Consider the following 22,698-nt stretch of genomic DNA (forward strand, 5'->3'; position numbering starts at 1 on the left):
AGAAACTGCAATGTGTTATTTGCTGTGAAGTTCTATCAGCTGAATCTATGAAGCCAAACAAACTAAAATGCCATTTTGATAGCAAGCATCTGAGCTTTGCCGGCAAGTATATCAACTATTTTAGAAGCAAAGCTGATGGACTCAAGAAAGCCAGACTTGACACTGGTGGCAAGTACCACAAATAAAACATTGCAGTTACTGAAGCTTCATATTTGGTGGCCAGAGCTATGAAACCTCACACCATTGCTGAAGATTTAATGTTGTCGGTGGCCAAAGACATTGTTTGCCTTGTATGCCCGGAGATGAATTCGTTATGAAATTGAGTGCATTTCCTTATTTAACGACACTGTCCGCAGAAGAATAGATGACATGTCTGCTGATATTCTTGATCAGGAAATTAAATCTGCTCCACTTCCAATAGTTACCAGCCAGCTTGATGAATCTACAGACATTGCAAACTGTTCAGTTACGGGTTTACATGGGGTATATGAATGATGATGACTTTAAAGATGAGTTTCTTTTCTACAAACCTCTTAAAACGACAATTATTTCACGTGATGTAGTTGATACAGTTGGTTCATTTCTTAAAGAGCATAAGATCTTTTGGGAAAATGTTTGTGGTGTTTGCACAGATGGTGCACCAGCTATGCTAGGATGTAGATATGGATTTCAACGTTTGGTACTTAATGAGTCACCAAAAGACATCAGAAGGCACTGTATCAGCAAATATTAGCAACACTGCCACAAGAGTTACAAGAAGTAATGAAAAGCATCAAAAGTTCTGTCAATTTTGTATAGGCGAGCACTTTACACAGTTGATTGTTTTCGCAACTGTGCAATGAGTTGGATGCGCTAAATGGTTGTTGAGAGGAAAAGTGTTTTTTTTTTAAACATTTTATTAGAGGCTCATACAACTCTTATCACAATCCATGCATATACATACATCAATTGTATAAACCACATCCATACATTCTTTGCCCTAATCACTCTCAAAGCATTTGCTCTCCACTTAAGCCCTCTGCATCAGGTGAGAGGAAAAATTTTAATTAAAACGTGTATTTGAGCTTCGTGATGAACTCAAAACATTTTCTAATCAGAAAGCAAGACTGGAGTTTGAACAACTTTTCAGCGATAAAAGTGAACTACGGAAAATAGCTTACTTAGTTGACATCTTTACCATATTGAATAAATTAAATTGATCGCTACAAGGACCAAATGCAACATGACTCGACTTTTCTGAAGAGATCCGATCATTCCAAATGAAACTTAAAAAGTTGGATGAAAATATAATTTACATGGTGCCTACCTTATCTGTTTTCTTTGAGGAACATGACATTGAACCAGACAAAAGGAGTTCAGTGATAATTTCTGTGAAAGAACACTTGCACATGCTTGAAGGTGAAATTTCATCGTACTTTCCAAATCTACCTAACACCCCATTTGCACTTGTCAGAAGTCCATTCACAGTCAAAGTTGAAGAAGTTCCTGAGACATCACAAGAGTTCATTGAACTTATTAACAGTGATGCAGCAAAAACGGATTTCTCTATAATGCCAGTTACAAAATTCTGGATCAAGTGTTTGTCGTCATATCCTGTTCTGTCTGAGACTGTGTTGCACCTTCTTCCATTTCCAACAACATATCTTTGTGAAACGGTTTTATAGCTTGTTGGTTATCAAGTTTAAATACAGAAGTAGACTTGTTGTGGAAGGTGATCTTTGTTGTGCTCCTGCAAAGGCTGCTCCAAGAATTTCTGATCTGGTGAGAAAGAAGCTATCTAAACCTTCACACTGACACTGGCTTTTTATGCATACTGTTGCAAAATGTAGCAATGGAGTTTACTGTTATTATATTAAGACTGTCACCATGGTATACCATGCTCACGACAAAATTTCATATCTTTATAATTAGAAAGAAATATTTCACAATATATAATTACATATTGTTTTGTGATTACTATGCTTTAATTATGTTCAATTTGTAACAAAAATACATCCTGTATATTACATTATGATTCATAACAGTAGCAAAATTAGTTATGAAGTAGCAATGAAAAAAATTTTATGGTTGGGGGTCACCATAACATGAGAAACAGTATTAAAGGGTCACAGCATTAGGAAGGTTGAGAACCACTGTGTTAAGTAAATGCAAAATCCGAATCAGCAGGACCCCCTGAAATCCAGTTGTGAGGGCATACACCTGGAGAACATTGGGAATTAGAAGTGACTGAAATAAAACTTCAGGATACAAATATCTATTAGTATTTGTAAACAGCTTTTCAGGATGGGTTGACTTTTCCCACTTATTCTGTTATCAAAAAGATGTTGCATGAAATCACCACCGTATTGGCTTGTGTCAGAGTCTGGGGTCACACACTGGGACAACATTTACAGCCCAGGTATTTCAACTTGTGTCGAAAAGGCACTCAGAATTGTTTGGAAACTGCACTGTGCCTATAGACCCCAGGGCTCGGGGCATGTTGAGAGAATGAATAGGACCATAAAAGATGTCCTTACTAAATTCTATCTGGAAATCCGTGGAAATTGGATAAATCTTCTGCCTGTTACCCACCTATAGGCACATTGATCCCCTTGTAAGGAGGGATTCACACTTTACAAAATAATGCTTAAAAGACCCGTCCATTGCTCACCAAACTTGAGGAAACTCAATGTGCACAAATACTTACTCAAAACCTGCTTGAGTCTTTATGGGCCCTACAAATGACTCAGCAGCAGTTACACAGGTCCCTGTGAAATACTGCTCTCCCATTCCCAGTAGGTGTTGCCTATCCACCAGTAAACCTCTACAGGACTTACGCCTCACTGGAAGGGACCTTACACCATCATCCTCACCACCCTCCTGGCTGTTAAGATCAATGGGCTCTCCACCTGGATGCACCACTGCCACTGGAAGGCCACTCCAAAGAAAACTCATGGGTGATGACCTCAACCACAGAAGATCCCTTAAAGCTAAGACTCTCTTATTTCCTAATATTTACTTCCTAGTTTTCTGCAATTGCCACAAGGCCCAAGCCTACTTTCTACCTTGTACTTGCCTTCCCCTTAGTGCCCCAGGTAAAAACCATTGCTTGTGCCATGTGTGGAGCCCCCTTGACCATCGGAGATCTACAGGGATCAGTATGGTGCTTCATCTCCCCTCAGGACCAGACCGTTCTCCTACTCAGCTTACTGTAATTTCACCAGAATAGCCACTTACAAAGGAATAGCCCTGTTTTACCACACCCCTGACGACAGCAGCTTTGCCTGCTATTTTGGATTGGGCACTTATAGTTCCTCCTATCAGTTTCACTTGCCGGGCTGCCTGAGTTATGCACCCTAGTGATGATCTTATCCCGAATCTCAGTGTATCCAGGAGAACAAAGTTCGAATCTCATAGCTTCCACTGAAGTCCCTTTAATAAGATGGACACAAGTTCCTTTAGTAATCCCACGACTAGTAGTGTTTGGAGTAGCTGGCTCAGCTGCTACTGGAATAGGAGACTATTTAAAATGGCCTAAATTTCAGAGAACTATCACAAAGCGTTAAGCATAGATATCAGTCTCTTAGAAAATTCCATAACCCAACTTTCAGAGCAAGTAGTCATCGACAGAGGTGGCTCTCCAAAACCGTAGGGAGTTAAACCTCCTGTTCCTGGTGTTATCCGCTGATCTAGGTGAAATATGCTGTATTTTTATTTTAATAAATCATTTAATTATGGTCTCTTACAGCTCTTAAAACAACCCATACATCAATTATATCAAGAACATTTATACATATGTTGTCCACCTCATTTCCAAAATATTTTCTTTCTATTTGAGCCCTTGGTATCAGCTTCTCCTTTTACCCCCACCTCCCTCACCATCCTACCGTTGTGAACACTTGACAATTTATAATTATTTTTATTTTTATATTTTACATAATCTGCTGTCTCACTTCACTCATGTTCACTGTGTTCCTTCACAAATGTTTCTGTTTATCCCCCTTGAGGGGGCGGGATGTTGTACATGGATCATTGCGATCATTTCCCCCTTACTCCGCCCACCTTCCTCCTACCCTCATGGTATCTCTACGCTCTTAATAGTCCTGAGGGCTTTATCTGTCCTGGATTCTTTGTGTCAAGAGCTCTTATCTGTACCAGTGTACATGCTCTTTTCTAGCCAGATTTGTAAGACAGAACTGGGGTCATGATAATGGGGGAAGAAGCATAACTAGAGAAATGTCCGTTTGTCAGTGTTATACAGCACCCTGGCTGGCTCTTCCTGTCCTTGTGACCCTTCTGTGAGGGGATATCCAATAGTCTACAGATGGGCTTTGATTCTCCATTCTGACACCCCACGTTCGCATCATAATGATTGTTTGGGGTTTTCTGATACCTGATCCTGTGGACACCATGTGACCACAGGGGTTGGAGTGTTTCTTCCGTGTGGATTTTGTGGCTTCCCTGCTAGATGGCCACTTATTTAACTATAAGCCTTTAAGACCCAGATGCTATATCTTGTAATAGCTGTGCACCATCAGCCTTTTTTGCAATGGCTTATGCACCCATTCTGTCTTCAGTGATCATGCAGGGAAGGCGAGCATCACAGAATTCCAGGTTATTAGAACAATGTGTTCTTGCAAGGAGAATTTGAATAGAGGCCAAATGTCTGCCTGCTACCTTAATACTTAACCTATATATGTGTACACAGACCCATATTCCTATCATTATATATTAATACATTTACATATGTACATGCCTATGTCTATACCTCTATAAATGCCTTTTGCTTCCTAGTTCTTTCTTCTATTTCTTTTTACTTTTCCCCTGTCCTATTATGATGTCCGACCTTCATTCAGCTCTCTGTACTTCCTCTCGGTGACATTGCACTGGATCAAACCTCGCCAGCCATTCTATGCCCTTTTCACCATCAGTTTTAGATCTTTTGTTGTTCTCTTGTTCCTGGGTTTGCTGGCTTCCCCCTCCCTTTCCCCCACCGAATCCTTTCTCCTATCCCCCAGAACCATCCATCCTCTTGTTTTCTCCTAGGTATTGCTTATTCTGCCTGTCTTATATAGATAGACGTGAACATGTTCAAGAATGCTAGTTTTATGCAAACAAGACTAGTACCATATAGAAAAACGAGCCTAGTCCAGAAAAATGTAGAACAACATCAGCAAGAATTAAAGGCAGACAAACCCAAAAGCTGATCTGTAGGCAACTGGGCAGCCCCTTATGGAAGGGTCATGTATATACCAGACTGTCAGGGTACAGTATAGCACCGATGAAATGTACAACTTTCTTCTCGTTCTTTAGTGATTCCTCCTCCCCACTAGCATGATCCCAATTCTACCTTACAAATCCAGTTAGACCATAGATTGTACACTGGTAGAGCCAGGACAGATAAACCCCTCAGGGACAATAATGAATAGTAATACCAGGAGGGTAAGGAAAAGGTGCAGGGGGGGAGGGAAACTGATCACAATGATCTACATATAACCCCTTCCCTGAGGGACAGACAACAGAAAAGTAGGTGAAGGGAGACATCAGTTACTGCAAGACATGAAAAAATAATATTTATAAATTATCAAGCATTTGTGAGGGAGTAATGGTGGTAGAGGGAGGGGGAAAATGAGGCACTGATACCAAGGGCCCAAGTAGAAAGAAAATGTTCTGAAAATGATGATGGCAACAAATGTACACATGTGCTTCACACAATGGATGGATGGATGTGATGAGAGTTGTATGAGCCCCCAGTAAAAGGATTAAAAATAAAAAAATCAAAGGCAGGCCAGAGATGTTATCATAGGCTGCTTTCTTGCGCACCATAGGTTACTACCCTAATAACAAATTTAATAGGTCCTTGGGTTTTCAAAAGAAGTTTTCGAAAGAAGAAAAAGCTATAAATAGTTTAAGGTCTGTGTTTTTTTTAAACTTTAGGAGTGTTTTCCAGTCAAGTCTGGTGGGGTGCCACACCCTGGCCCCACAGTCTATTTTTGGTACTCCCCAGGGACTTCATTGCTCTGCTCCCCTTGTTCTATTACACGCCTTTAGTGTTTCACGTCGTGATGGAGTCAGATCAGATACAATTCTTCCATTGTGTCTCAAGTGTTGTCCCCCAAAGCGCTATGGGTCAGTGAGTGACATCATGTCTCGTGGTGGGGCCAGCCCTATGGCGCTCTCTGCATTGGCTGGTCTGAGCATGAATATCATCCTCGGGGCCTGGTGGTCCAGGATGTGCTCCACTTTTTCTCTCCCCCTTCATTTGTTCCTGTGTGCTCTGATAGACATTTGCCTCTCCCTGAGATGAAGCTTCAGTTCTGTCCTCTGAAGTGAATTCTTCTGAGGGAGAGGGAGTTGTCAATATAGTTGCAATTGGGGCCAGCCCTTGGGGAGTTTCTTAGACTTGAGTCCTCCCATTGGCCACCAGCTACTAGAAAAATGACTCCCAATTTGGAAAGAAATGGCAGTGTTTAATTAAATTTCTCATGGCACATAACACAATATATCCAAAATATGTAAGACAAGCATTGCCACCTTTTCCTTTACGGAGCAATCTGGTCTGTTTGGTGGCTACAACCCATAGTGCCACTAGACACCACAGAACAACCCCATTGCAGGGCATGCATAGACTACCAAGTTTAATGGAGGAGGCATATTCAGCAAAGACAAGATAGACGATTTAGACTTGCTGAAATGACATCACTCATGCACATGAAAAGACTTTATCAGGACAATGAAACGAGAGTCCACAGAATGGGAAACAATTTTTACCAATGACACATCAGACAAGGGCTAATTACAAAAAAACATATGGAACACTAACACATATTAATAAGAAAATAACAAAAGGCCCAATCAAGAAATGGGGAAAAGATATGAATGTGTAGTTCACTCAAAATGAAGTACAAATGACTAACAAATACATAAAAAAAATGCTCACAATCATTAGCCTGCAGGGAGATGCAAATTAAAACCACAATGAGAGAACGCTTTAAACCCACAATGTCAGCCCAAATCAAAGAAACAGAAAACAACAAATGCTGAAGAGGATATGGAGGGATTGGAACTCGTATATAATGCTGATAACTTGTAAATACATACAGAAACTGGAGAACGACATGGCGGTACTGAAAAGTAGCCAGAAACGGAATTCCGTGTGTGTGTGTGTGTGTGTGTGTGTGTGTGTGTGTGTGTGTGTGTGTGAATTCCTATATGATCCAGCATTACTACAATAAGGCATTATGGGTTTCATTACAGAAAACATCTATTTTTTTTAAACATCTATTTTTAAACAATGAAAAATTAAAAAAAAGATAAAGCTGAGTAGACGAGGAATATTAAAACGTACAATAGACTTAAAATGTGGCATAAAGGATCTCAAAGGCCTATATTTTAACCTAATTCCATCTGTAACAATCCACTTTCCAATGCATTCTGCATGAGCAAGGCCGTTCATATTCCTGGTCTATGGTCAGATTCTCTCTCCACTTTTGAGAAGACTAAAACTACATTCACATAGGTCAAAAAGGAGATCAAATGTAAAATGAGATTGGTCTTGATATCAATGTATATACACACACAGGATGAATCAGACTTTCCTAGTCTCTGTATTCATGATTTCCCGCAGGATATACACTGTAGTCACAATGAAGTGGGCACTGTTTTCAACCCTCCTTTGTAATCAGTGCATCAAAGTTGATCCTGAGCTTTGCAGAACATAAAATAAAATGTAACTGGACACTGGAGGCACTTCCAGAGTCACTATAATGCATATGCAGTGCCACCTTCACTGTATTCATGTGGTTTCTGAGCTGTACAAATCCTCTATTGCCAGTTGACTGCTTTCTGGCTAAAGGCCGTCCCACCAGAGCTACATCCGTTAGGATTCCACTGGTGTTTACTGACACGAGAAGCCATAGAAGGCATACACAAAGTCACTATAGACAGGGCTTTCATCCTAAAGATGACTGGTGTGTGATGACACATGACTCCCTGTGGAGTGCTTCCCAACCTCCACAAGTTTGAGTTTAAAGCTTTTTCAGTTTTGTGGGATTCATGTCAAGAAAACTTAGAAACACAGGTAAAAGTTTCCCCATACTCATTACAGCTACATGGTAACTGTCGTACATGAAATCATTGATGAAACATGAGCTCTTCATTTTTTTCAATTTTTTATTGATTTAAAATTTTATAGAAGCTCGCCCTGTGTTCCCGTGAATCTGTCTTGATTCAAGTGTTTGAAGTGAACAGATCCAGGGACTCCCTGCCTCCGACCACTCTCCAGTTTCCTTTCCTGGCGTAACCTTCAGGACCATTTCTTGCCCATCCTCTTATTGGGACCAGCTAACACTTTTATTTTGTGTGGTGACTCCCAAACCGACCTGCAACTGCAGGCCTCTGGGCTTTTTTTTTTTGGCTACAATGATGTGGCCTTGAAGGGCGAGGGGCACTTCCGCAAGCTGGCAAAGGAGCACAAAAGGTTGAGCGTCTCTTGAAGCTCCAAAGCCAGCATGGTGGCCATGCCCTCTTGCAGGATGTGCAGAACCCATCCCAAGATGAGCAGGGTAGAACCTGGATGCCATAGAAGCTGTGCTGGCTCTGGAGAAGAGCCTCAATCGGGCCCTTCTGGACCTGCATGCGTGGGATCCACTCACACTGACCCCATCTCTGTGACTTTCTGAAGAACGAATTCCTGGATGAGGAGGTGAAACTCAAGATGGGAGACCACCTGACCAACCTCCGCAGGTTGGCCAGCCCCCAGGCCAGCTAGGTATCTCTTGGAGAGGCTCACCGATAAACCCTACTAGGAACTACGGTCCAGAGCCACCTGCTAGGGGTCCTCTGCCTCACAGTCGGTCTTTGCCACCCCCACCCCAACCCATCTGAACTTGCCCAGCCAGCTGCAGGGGCACCACCTAGGAGCCCCCCTCCCAAGCTGGTGACCAAATGGAAACAATAAGGCTTCATTTTGAAGCAAAAAAAATTTTTTTAGAGTAAATTGGTTTTTCGTTCAACAATTCATATACATTGATACAGTCCACAGGATGTGCCAGTGCTCTTCCTACTTTTGCCATTATTATTCAACCTTCTTTCCTGTCCTTTCCTGCTTTCATGTTTTTATCCATAAGCAAATGCTGTCCTTTTGATTTTGTACAGTTGCATGTTTTAAGCAGTGCATCTCTCTCGGATGCTATTCTTCCCCTCCAAGCCTATAGGTTGTTTGGCAGAAACCTGAGTCAGAAGAGTGAGTACAGTTCCAGGAGCAAAGGGTGGCAAAGGGCCAGAGTCTCGGGATTCCACCAGTGTCGTCAGACCAGAAAGCCTGGTCTATTTTTTTAATGATCTCTACATTTTTAATTTTTAGAAAGCATGTTCACAACACACTTAAGAATCTCACACAGTAATGATTTGTTGCTCTTTGTGAAACAGCCTATGTTAGAAAACAAAACATTTAAATGCTAAAGCATTTTAAAATTAGTTCTCTGGAATGTCTATCACTAATTACCACTTAACCTTTGCTTAATAATAGTACACATTTTAGGATTGTACTATCTACTTCACACACACTTTTCTGAAATGCAGTTAAAAAAACTATCAGAGAAATAAAAACAAACATGTGTTTAAGAAGAAAACATTTGGTATTTAAAAGTGTTAACATGTTTTGATTTTTTCTTTCTCTAATCAGAGTTAATTGCAACAATAGGATTCACCATGTTGTAGTTTGTGAACCTCACCCTAACAAACTAATGAAGAAGTAGAGAGCTTGCTTTTCTTGCAGAAAGGCCCTGCCATGCTCAGTACTAGAGCCTATTAAAAGATCAGATCATTCAAATCAGCTATTTAGTTTGGTACCTGAGCTACTTTAAAGGTACTTATCCCCCATTGAATTATCTAGTATTTCTCATTTGCCATATTTCCCTCAAAAATTAATAACTACCGTATATACTCGTGTATGTGCCGAGTTTTTCAGCCCATTTTTTTGTGGGTTTGACTTATGCATGGGTCAGTGGTACCCCAGTGAGGTGTAACATCTCGCTGGGGTCCCCTGAGGTAACAGGACGAGTGCCCATTATCTCGCAGGTGATTGGCATTTCTCCACTGTTCATTCAATGCCCCGCTGACACTGCTGGGCTTTGAATGTTTGCTTACTCACATCTAACCAATCAGAGCCGTCCTATGATATGGACAGCTCCAATTCGCAGAAGCACCCATAATAATTCACTTACACCGGCAGCCCAACTGATAAGGATGTGTCTGTGGCTGTGCTCCATCTCTCCCCTCTGGTCTCTGTGTTAACTCACATCCTGCGTCCCCCGCCCACATGGACTCAACCCCTCCTCCCGGCTAACACATCACGGTGGGGTGGGGGTCATTACGATTAAAGTTCTTTTTCAAAGTCTTGTTTTTTATCCTATTAGAAATGGATACTCTTGAGCCAAAACAAAAACGTCGGTAATATGAGGCTGGTTTCAAAATGAAGGTTGTGTCAAGAGCAGAAGAGAGCAATAACAGTATTGCAAGTTGGGAATTCTGTGTTGATGAAAAGCAAGTGAGGGAGTGGAGGAAAATGAAGGCTGACTTGGAACAGATTCCAAAAGCTAAAAAAGCTCATTGTGGTTTAACCTCTTTTTATGGGGCTCTAGAAAATGAATTGCATAAATGGGTTATGGAGTGTCATCAAAATGGTTACTGCGTAACACGCATGGGTACCCACATACATGCTCTACAAATGGCCAAGGATGACAAATATAAAGCACCAGGCATTACAAAATTTGCTGCGTCAGCAGGATGGTATAGCCAATTCATGAATAGGGTTGGACTACTATGTTTGAGACAAACAACAAAGATTTCCAGAAATTGCAACAAGACCTTGAAGAAAAAATTAAGTCATTCCAGTCATTTATTATAAAACAAAGAAGGATTTATAATTATGACCTGGCAGATATTGGGAATATGGATGAAATTGCCATGACTTTTGATCTTCCAAGCAACAGAACTGTGGCAAGTTTAGGAGAAAAAAGACATTTTTTCTCAAAACCACAGGAGATGAAAAAAATTTTTTTATAGTTGTTCTATCATGTTTGGCTAATGGAACTAAGCTGCGTCCTGTCATTATTTTTAAATGAAAGACCTTCCCTAAAAAGATCAATTTCCCACCAAGAATTACTGTGCATGCACATGTTAAAGGCTGGATAGATGAAGACGGAACAAATGGATGGAAGAAATTAGGAACCAACAACCAGGAGCAGCCTTAAAGAAAAAGCCACCGTTACTTGTTAGGGATAGGTTCAGAGCCCACCTATTGGATGGCATAAAAAAAGTAGCAAAATCGCCCACATGGAAGAACACACCAGCCTGTGTGATCACAAGGTTCTGAAGAGATCAGTTATCAGGCATCAAAGAACAAAAAATAGTATCACTGGGTGCACACCTCCATGATACGATTGCGGAGGACAAACGGGTAAATAAGGAAATGTGGCGAAGGAAGCTGATGGTGCCCGGCTGTCAAAAGGTATAGCGTCTGGGGTCTTAAAGGCTTGAAGGTAAACAAGCGGCCATCTAGCTCAGAAGCAACAATGCCCACATGGAAGCACACCAGCCTGTGTGATCACGAGGTGTCGAAGGGATCAAGTATAAGGCATCATCAGAACAAAAAAAAATCTTACCATAGTGAATGTAGGGGGAAGTGCAGAGTGGAGACCCAAAGCCCATTTGTAGGCCACTGGAAATCCCCTTGCAGAGGGGTCTAGGGGAGGAGATGAGTCAATCAGGGTGTGATATAGCACCAATGAAGAATACAACTTTCCTCTAGTTTCTAAATGCTTCCCCCCATCACCCCTCCCCCATTATCATGACCCAAATTCTACCTTGCACGTCTGGCTAGACTTGAGGATGTACACTGGTGCAGGTAGGAGATAGAGGCACAGGGAATCCAGGCCAGATGATACCTTCAGGACCAGTGGTATGAGTGGCGAAACTAGGAGGGTAGAGGGATAGTGGGTTGGAAAGAGGGAACCGATTATAAGGGTCTACATGTGACCTCCTTCCTGGGGGACAGAGAACAGAAAAGGGGGTGAAGGGAGACATGAGACAGGGCAACATGACAGAATAGTAATTTAAAAATTATCAAGAGCTCATGAAGGAGGGGAGAGCGGGGAGGGAGGGGAAAAAATGAGAACCTGATGACAAGGGCTTAAATGGAGAGCAAATGTTTTAAAAATGAGGGCAATGAATATACAGATGAGCTTTACACAATTGATGTATTATGAGCCCCTAATAAAACATTTTTTATAATTGACAAAATCTAGTAAAGTTACTTTAGCCGTTATTCCAGGTGGGCTTACATCTGTACGGCAGCCTCTGGATGTATCTTTGAATAAGCCTTTTAAAGACCATGTGCAAAGGATGTCGCATGAATGAATGTCATCTGGTCAAGCCCGACTAACAAAATGAAGAAATCTCATGTAGCCTGACATAGTTAATAGTAAAGTGGGTTCAAGATGCATGGGAAGACATTCCAGAAGAAATGGTGCGACATGCCTTCCAGAAATGTAATATTAGTAATGCTATGGATGGCAGTGAAGACTGTGCTTTGTATGAAAATGCAGCAGTGATGGTAACGACGGCGAACTCAGTGAGGACAGCATCTATGATGACCTCACACCAGCTGAAGCTCTGCATTGGGATACGGACGATGATGAGGAATCCAGTTTTGAAAGATTTTAACTCTTTACATTTTAGCTTGGTTGCTGATTGAGCTCAGGGAACAGTACTCTTAAGGTATCATTGTTGACACCTTATTGGTTTTTTTGAACCTATTATCCACTTGCTGTGCTGGTTTACTAATGCTAAATGACTTGTCCTTTTATGTTTTTATTTAAAATATATATTTAAATACATTACCCCTCTGATATCTCAATTTTTAGTAATTTTTTCATTTTTTGATTATTGAAACTCATCAATAGCTTCTGCATTTTCCACTCTAGGCTTACACTCGAGTCAATCAGTTTTTCTGGTTTCCCAGGTAATAATTAGGCACCTCGGCTTATAATTGGGTCAGCTTATATTCGAGTATATATGGTAGTTTGAATAAAATGTAAACTGAACATAGAATTTGCAAAACGAGGTTTAAATCTTACAACTCATGCTTTCAAATAACATTATAGCTGTGAGTTACAGTTTAACCATATTAACTCGATGCAAAAAAAAAATTGAAAATTTAAAGAAACTTTTTGGGTCAGGGTACTTAAATAGTTCTTATTCATTTATCTTCTCCACAAACTTATGTCTCTTCTTGGGTGTTATAGTATGGAAGACGTTCCATTCAATTCCATTTCATGATGCCCCAATGAAAGGTTATGCCTGTTTCCAACAGCTTTTGTGAAACCAAAGTTTTCACACCTACTACAGAGAATATTTTTTCCTTCAGAATCATGGTCACAGTCACTGTTAAAATTGAAAGGCAGTGGGCATCGGTATTATTCGTTATGTAGTACTGGTAGACCTCTGTCATCCTTCAGAAAGGAATCAGCTTTCCTTCCATTCTTCTAAAATGATCTTTGTTCATTTTCTCCAAAACTTCTATCTTAGCTGAGAAATCGGCTTCATTATCTACTGAGATGGTTAAGCCTGAAACAGCATTAACGAGTTCTCGTTCAATGAGAACATCCATAACTCCTCCTTTCTGGAAGAACTGGGAGACATTCCTACAGTCCCGCAACAGGAATTCCTGGCCATGAGGTTGGTTCTACAGACTAGTTCACATCAATCAACCAGACCTTTCCAGCACGCCACAGCATGTTATACTCACTGATGTCATGAAGGACCAGTGTACATTCATTACATAACCGCTGCATCATATCAAGAGTTTTATAGTGGGCATCGTTCGATTCATTGCTACTGAGCTTTACTTCTTTTAACTTAGGAGCGGGAGCTTTGATCAGATCATGGCCAATAAAAGACACAAATGAAATATGCTTCTTGAGCATGACAACTGTTGGACAAGGAATTCCAATGCTCTGCATTCTTGAGAGATAGTGCATTTCTTTTTCTGCCCACATGTGGACAATCATATGTGGATTTAGTTTACTGAAGTGGTCTTTAAATTTTTAATGATCTTTATATATTTGTCACGATTCTTTAACTCAATAATGTTTTAAATACCTTTATAGCACATTCTGTAGGTACAACTCTACTATCTTCCTTTTCATCCTCCATGCTCCCTCCAGATGCATGAAAGGCAAAATTTTACTTTCGTGTACTAATACAGCCATTGATTGCCTCGAGTTGACCATTTTATGCATAAGTAAATGTGTCTTAGGATGAACTGCTTTTTCAGCAGAATGTTTTTTAATCATCCAAAGCCTGGTCTATTTTTATGATTTTGGGATTTGTTCCACTTTGTTTTCCCATTCTACTCAGGACTCTTTTGTGATCCCTTTCTGAGTAATTAGCAGTGGTAGCTGGGCACGATCTAGTTATTATGGTCTCAGATACATGGAGGCTGAGGTTGACTGTGGCCCATTTTTCTTCTGGACTAATTGTTTCCATATGTCTTGTATTATCTTTACTCGTATTTTATGGTATTTTTGTGCTGTCTCGAGTGGGGTGGGTGTGGGGGGCAAGTAACGAAGAGCATGGAGGTGGGGTAGGCACTAGTAGCATCTGGGTGGGCCCCCTATTGCTTGACATAGTGGTGATCCAGAAACACAAGGTCCAGTTCTTTCGGGCACTGAAAGCTTGAAAAGCAAGGAGGGGCCCATGCACCATGCGGTAGTCTGGAAGTCCCTCTCCCCACACCTGTGGACCATGTCAGTAAAGTGACATGAATTCTGAGTATGAGTAGTCACATGGTAAGTTACCATCATCTGGCACTGGAACCAGCCGAGCCCAAATCCTAGTACCTTTGTTTTGAAAGCTTTGTTACACTCCTTTTTGAAAGGTTTGTTACACTAACCCCATTGAAAGGTTTTCTTAAGAATTTTCTCATGTTGAATGACACTTGAATTCCAAATGTCAGATTTTTCACATTTAATACATGCAAACTCTCTCTTACCTCTGTGAAATGTCTGATGTGCTGTAAGGCAGTGCTTTCAGCTAAGACCTTTACTACACTTACACCATACATAAGATTTTTTATCCAGCATGAATTCGTTGATGAACAGTGAAATGATCCTTCCTGATGAAAGCTTTTCCACACTCGTCACATACATGGCGTTTCTCTCCAGTATGAGTTCGCTGATGAACGACGAGACTACTCTTCCATATAAAGGCTTTTCCACATTCACCACATACATGGGGTTTCTCTCCAGTGTGAGTTCGCTGATGAGCAGTAAAAACATTCTTCCATGTAAAGGCTTTTCCACATTCTTCACATATATAGGGTTTCTCTCCAGTGTGAGTTTGCTGATGAACTGTGAGGTTCTTCTTCCTGACAAAGGTTTTTCCACATTCCTCACATATATAGAGTTTCTCTCCATTATGAGCTCGCTGATGATCAGTGAAAACATTTTTCCAGGCAAAGGCTTTTCCACATTCATCACACACATAGGGTTTCTCTCTAGTATGAGTTCGTTGATGATCAGCGAGGTTCGTCTTCCTGATAAAGGCTTTTCCACATTCACCATACACATGGAGTTTTCTTTCCTGTGTGAATTGTCTGACATGCTGTAAGGTATTGTTTCTGACTGATAGCTTTACCACACTCATCGCATATATTAGGTTTTTCTCTAGTATTAGTTCGCTGATGATCAATGAGGTTCTTCTGCCAGATAAAGGTTTTGCCACATTCACGACAGACATGAAGTTTCTTTCCTGTGTGAAATATCTGATGTGCTGTTAGGCATCGCTTCTGGCTGAAAGTTTTCCCACACTCACTGCACACATAAGGAGTTTCTCTAGTATGAGCTCGTAGATGACTTTTGAGATGTGCTATCTGAATGAAGCCTTTGCCACATTCACCACATACATAGGGTTTCTCTCCAGTACGAATTTGCTGATGAGCAGTGAGATCACTGTTCCTGTTAATGTCTTTCCCACATTCACTGCATACACAAGGGGTACCTACCACATGAGTTTTTTGATGTTCCTTGAGGTATGATTTACTGTGATTAGCTTTGCCACATGCCAAGCATGTACACAGTTTTTGTCCTTTATTTAATAATGTGCAGTGAGTTTGAATACTTTGTCGAATTCTTGCCCACACTGACTGCATTCACAGGTCTTTTTTAGAATATGAATGAACTGATGCTCACAGAGGAAAGATTCCTTGAAGGTTTTCCCACATTTATCACCTAGGCGTGGTTTCTTGATTTTGTCAGATTCCTGATGCTGAATGCATTGTGACTTCATGCTACTAGTTTTTTCACACTCAGGGAATATCATTTCAGTACAAAATTGCTCTTGTTCAATATTGATAAATGTTTTCTCATCTCCACTGAAAACAACTGCCTCATTTATTTTGCTGCTACTGTTCTGATTTAATGCCAGAATGATTAAATCTGATTTTATAATTTTATTTTGTAAGCCTAGTATCTCATAATTTTTCTTCAGAGGAAAATTATTTTTGTGCTGATAAAAAATATTTTCCAATGTATTAAATTTATAGTATTGTTCAGTTCTGTCCATGCTTCTTTCATGTTGCGAATGCTCAACCAAATAATCATCAACTTTGTGGATGTCTATAAAAAAAACAGAACATTGAAACTTTCCATCATCTTGATTTACAATGGACCCCTTAAAACATGCATTGATAAAAGGTAGATCTGTAGTGACAAACCGCTTATATGTATGTAAATAAAATACTATGCTTCATGTTTCTTGCCCATTGGTACAAATACAATTGTGTGGACAATCCAAATGGTAAGGAACACAGATTTGGTAGTTGTTTAATAGGACCATTAAAATATACAAAGAATTTAAATACAAACAAGACACTGAGACCCACAGACCGCAAGGGTGTCAACGCCTGCTAATTTCAGTTGCTAGAGATGTATTCATTCCATCTTTACTGAAAGACAACTAAGTACAAGACAAATTAGAAATGTGAAAAATGCAGTTCAACTTGGGAGAACACAATTTTACAGGTACTATGAGAGATACTATGGTACACAAACATAATCCTTATGTTTTTGGAAAGCCTACAGTCTAGCTTACAAAGCACATCGTCCAGTGTTTTCCTGTGGTGCTGTGAAGGCTGCTGTGGTGTCAGAAGCACTGCCACCAGTGTTTCAAATACCAGCAGGATCACACATGGTGTACAGGTCTTAGTGGAATCTCCAGAAATACGAACTGGGAGGAAGAACTGGTGATTAACTTCTGGAACATGAGCCCCTCACGTTTAGTGGCACTGAAATAACACATTAGAAGTACTAACGTCTCAAAGTACAGACAACAGTAATGATGTGGATGTTGTAACGCTTTGGGGACCTTCACTGGGTTGACATGAGTGAAAATGAGAAAAAACAGCTGCCTGCAAACATGCACTAATAATTGGAAGACGGAATGTATAAAGTACTATCAAGAAAAATTGCAAATTGTCAAAATGAAATGTTTAAAAATTATATTGTATATATACTTGGACTTTAAGCACTAGCTATTTTTAGATTATCAAATGGTTTATAGGACGAGATTAACAAATTCAAGAAGACTGGTGTCATATTCATCATCAAAGAAGTACATTGCAAGATCTTTCCTGAAGTGCAATGTTGCCAGTAGTTGGATAATTTTCATATGCCTGCAAGTAAGAACAATGACTACAAGTGTTATTTAAATTTTGTACCAACTCTTAAAGCAGACATAAACTGTGGGATCCAGCCTCACAGTTAAATGAGTCCATAGAAGTAGCATGTGAAATTATGGAAGATAAAGCAGACAGTAAAAACAGGGTACAGCAGCCTCATCTGCAATGCTGATGAGTGATCGAGGTCATTTAGCAGTGAGTTTATGTAGTAGTGAGACACGCAAGTCTCCAGCAGCCAAATACACAACAGAATGGGCAAAGTGTGAATCTGGGATATCTTGATCCTTTTAGATCACTTCATGATAAGTATCAGGCTGTGAAATTAAGGGCCAGGAAGAGAGCATTTGCAGATAAATTCTCTATTATCTGGATTAAAGAAGCCTGCAAGTCCAGGATTCTTGGTGGAGGGAGGCCTTCATATTTGTATGTTAGAGAAGAGTCCCAGTAATATTGTGCTAATTAAAATTCATCCCCATCATCCGCACATTATCCTCCAATTGTAGTGATACCTTAACGATACCTCATAAGAGCACATGGCTAATCTCTAACAGCCGCCAGCTTTGTCTATAGGAGCAGACACACTGTTAGTGTTCTCCAGGCTCAGTTACTCCCCTCTAACTGCCCTCAGCACTGGTGTTAAGTTACTCAACCAATGAACTCAGGGACCTCCAGGGTAAACACTCTGCCACCTCGTTATGGAGGTAGGTGTCTGTGTGTGTGTGTGTGTGTGTGTGTGTGTGTGTGTGTGTGTGTGTTGGGGGGTGGGGTGGGTTTGCATGCCCTGAGTTTATATAAATTAGTGAAGGAATACATTCTCTCTCTATCCAGCTCAGACCTCACATCATGGAAGGGGTGAGCGCCTAAATACTTTTCTCTTCCTCTTTATTTTTGTCCCTCAGTTACACAACCATCTTTTAGGACCCATCCAGAAGGCATATCAGAAAAAGGAATAGTTGACTCCTTGATTGCAACAAAAAGAATCTTCTCGCTCTTAAAGATAGGTATGTTTAGCTGACTAACGAAAGTCAGGCGCCTGTAGGAGACAGCTTTATACTAGCATCTTAATGGAGGGCAGTTGTAGGAAAAACGCTTTCTATTTGGAGATTGTGTATTATCATCTTTATCTAAAGCCTCTGGACTCTGGAGGATTTCCTCTAGCATTAGCACTGGTCTTCCAAGCCCTGTGGTCAATGGTATAGAGATGAGGCTGCTTACACTTTCATCCAGGTTCTGTTTTGCACAAAAAAGAAACTGAAGGGAGGGCGTGGGAGGGAATAAAGGGGAGTTAATATCAAGGAGTTCTAGAAGGAAGAAAATGTTTGGAAACTGATTGTGGTAGCAATTGTGTACTATTGCTTGATGTGATTGAACTATGGAATGTTATGATATCTCTAAGAACTCACAATAGAATGATTAAAAATATATATGTATTGAAAATTTCACCTAACGTTTGCAGACTGAAATACATCAACCATGCAATCATGTCCACTGATTAATGTGAAATCTGGATAAATATCAGTAGTGGAAAAATGTGGTGTGAGTGATAGAAATGACACTCAAAATTAACAATTTTGGGAAACTAATGATGAATTCATAGAAAATTCCTTATGAAACAACACAAAGAAAACTATATATATGGACCTTTCTGAATGGACTACACAAAAATCAGATCAACCACTTCTGTGGAAAGAAATGAAGAAGCTCATCAGTCAAAACAAGGCCAGGGATCAACTGTGGAACAGATCAATTGCTCAACTCAAAGTTGAAGCTGAAGAAAAGTTCAAAGAAGTTAACAATACCTAAAATACCTACCTCACTTAAGCTTAGAGACAATCTAAAGAATAAACTTGAGGAATGACTGACTGACTGATGACTAAAGACTAGTGACTGAAGACCAGATGAGTTGTGGGATATGACACCAAGGACATTGTACATATGGAAACCAAAAGTCTCCCAGAAAGACAGAAAACGAGAGAGAGAGCAGTACTGACTGTACCATGTATTGTTTGAAAATCAACCAAAAATTCAATGTTGGAAAATACAGCCAAAAGAGTTCCTCAGAAGCAGCAAGGTCATTTTTTTCCCATTTTGGACATGTTTGGAAGGGGTGGGCCAAAAGAAGGCATACTGCATAGTAAGGAATGTACAGCAGACACGCATTTAATGAAAGAACCAAGAATGTAAGATGTTAGAAATGTGCTTTCCACTTACAAAATTATCAGTGGATCAGACAACTTTAAAGAAAATGCTACAGGTGACAAAACTTGAAGGTAGAATGCTAAAGCATTTACTAAACTGATAACAATTTTCGTGCTGGGAAGATGATCTTAGATATCTGAAAATAGCAGAAGTCATAAACGTGTTTCACCAAAAGGAGTGAAATATAAAGAAACACATCTGTTAAGTAATTCCAACAAAGATGGCAATTTGACCATTTGTATTAGAAAACAGAAAAAACGTGTATCACCAGAATGAAGACAACTTTAAAGGGTTAGGAGAATGAACAAGAAAATGGAAATCAAAACCTTTAGAGAAACTCCAAGGGGGAAAGCTAAGGAAGCACAATGGAGCCCCGTCTATGGAGAGCACTCAAGATCCAAGGTGGGGTTAGATACTAAAAAGGGAAATCCATTCTTATTCAATAGGGGAAGATTGTGCTGTATTTGACAACAGTTACAAATTGAAAGTTATCTGTATGGAGAGAGGCTTATAAGATGGAGTTTCATAGTAAGGTAGAAGAACACAAAAGGGGGACAGGTTTGAGAATCTTGAAAGAAAATTATGAAACCACACACACGATAGTGTAAATCAAATAAATGGAAATCTAATCTCAGAAGAGCTAGAGGAGCACTTCTCTCAACTCCCATGAAAAGTGAGTTCTCATATTCGAAGAAGTACACACTTTTATGCATTATTCGAAACTTATCATGGCTGTGGGGCCTTCTACCAGTTGAATCAACCATCATGGCCAATTCCCCTGAAGGTATTTTGACCACAAACCTGAGGGTAAAAAGTCCACTACACCTTGTTTCTAATACAGACCACAGTTCTCTTTATTCCAACTGAGTGAAAGCTACTGGGATGACAACTAAATAACCTGTTCATGAAAATTACAGAATCAGACACATCAAAATCAACCTAAGGTTTCTAAAGCCTGCAGAATGTTGTATTTCTAGGAAAATCATGTTCAAAGGAACAAAGTAAAGGGTGTTCTCTTACGGGTATATCTTACACACTAACTTAGGACCAGAGAATGCAATGAGAATATCCCTCTTTGAGAACACCACAGACACTGCAAAGATTTTAACACATAAGATAGTAAAAGCCAATGAATTGAGAATTCCCCTCACCGATGGAAAGCAGGTTGTGATAGTTCTCCAACATCACATCCTGATATAGCGTCTTCTGAGCAGGGTTTAGGAGCAGCCATTCCTCCCAGGTGAACTTTACAGCCACATCATTGAATGTCAGTGATTCCTGTAGTAAGAGGAGTCTATTTAATGAAGTATTTTCCATTTGAAGTTTGTTTTGTTTTTTTGTAAATACTGTAAAGAAAGCCAAATGGAACTAAAACTATTCTCTGCTAGTACAATCCATGGTGTGTGGTAAACTGAGAACTTGGTAGAAAGTATTTGACTTTATTTCTACACCTGCTACCAAAGGCACAGGAAACAAGCCCTATTCAGAGAAAACTCTCCATTGTTGAGATAAAAATGTTTTCAAATACACCTTCTCCAGGCCACCTAACCTGCCCCCCACAATAGTACTCCATTAAGGAGCAGTCTTAAAGGAGCTACCATACGAAATGAATCATTTGTGTGGACTAGACTACTTCACTATACCTGAAGGTTCTGTAGATTAGAGCAATCATGTTCTATAACCAACCCACCATAAATGTAATAAACCCCTGGGGAGGGGGAGGGCAGAGGTGGAGGGGGTGTTTGGAGGTCAACTAGTAGTAGGTAAAGATAGTGACTCATGTCCTTGCTTTTTTATTGTTACCTGGTTATATCACCCAATGACTATGTATGTTAACTCTATGACGTGCATGCTTTATGAAAGATCTGTAAGTGCCATTATATATACCCAGTAGAAAATAGATTCACTCAGTCCTGACATGGGAAGGAGCCCTTGTGCCTGCTGTCTGTGTGTCTTTAATGTTTTCCACAAAGTCATTCCTGAGGATCTGATACAGTGTTGGAGACACTAATGCCCCAACAATAATGTACCCACTCATAAAATTAGAATTTTGTGTAGCAGTGCAATTAGCTGAGTAAGCTAGAAATAGCTCATTTATACTCACAGACAGTAGATAAACACATACTTGTTTATAGTAACATACAAGTTTAGAGTATCTTGAGAAATGGACAGACAACAGAAAAGTGGGTGAAGGGAGATATCAGACAGTGCAAGATATGACAAAATAGATGCCATGGGCTTAGATGGAGAGCAAATGTTTTGAGAATGATGAGGTCAATGAATGTACAAAGGTGCTTTTCACAATTGATGTATGTATGGATTGTGATAAGAGTTGTAGGAGCCCCTAATAAAATGATTAAGGAAAAGAAAAACAAACAAACAAACAGAAATATGGAATTAGGACTCCTAGCAGTATCACCATTATGAGATGCTCTGTACCTTCAGGCTCAATTCAGAGCTGATCACTATGAGGGGGAGGTCAAAGATGCCTCAGCTCTCCAAAATTTTTTGTCAATTCTTACACAAGTCACTTCTCCCACATCACTCTTTGCCTTACTTCTGGATTTGATGATCCATTGTTATAGGCACACAAAACTCATAGACCAGAGTGGTTTATTAATGAACAAGGTATAAATCGGGATCAGGAACAAAAACCTTACCTCAGGACAAAGAACAGAAAGCTCATAGGTAAAATCTTCCTTCCTGAGCACAGAACAACTTTCTAAGCTCTTGCAGGCCACCTTAGGACAAGCACCTCTTGTTTATCTTAGGACAAACTC

General features: G+C 40.1%; 1 pseudogene; it reads right to left on the reverse strand.

The window, feature by feature from the left end:
• Positions 1-13,457: 13,457 nt before the first annotated feature.
• LOC142430498 (serine/threonine-protein kinase RIO3 pseudogene) lies at positions 13,458-14,336 on the reverse strand (annotated as a pseudogene).
• Positions 14,337-22,698: the final 8,362 nt, after the last annotated feature.

The sequence above is a fragment of the Tenrec ecaudatus genome, chromosome 17 (genome assembly GCF_050624435.1).
Source record: "Tenrec ecaudatus isolate mTenEca1 chromosome 17, mTenEca1.hap1, whole genome shotgun sequence".
Taxonomy (NCBI): Eukaryota; Metazoa; Chordata; class Mammalia; order Afrosoricida; family Tenrecidae; genus Tenrec; species Tenrec ecaudatus.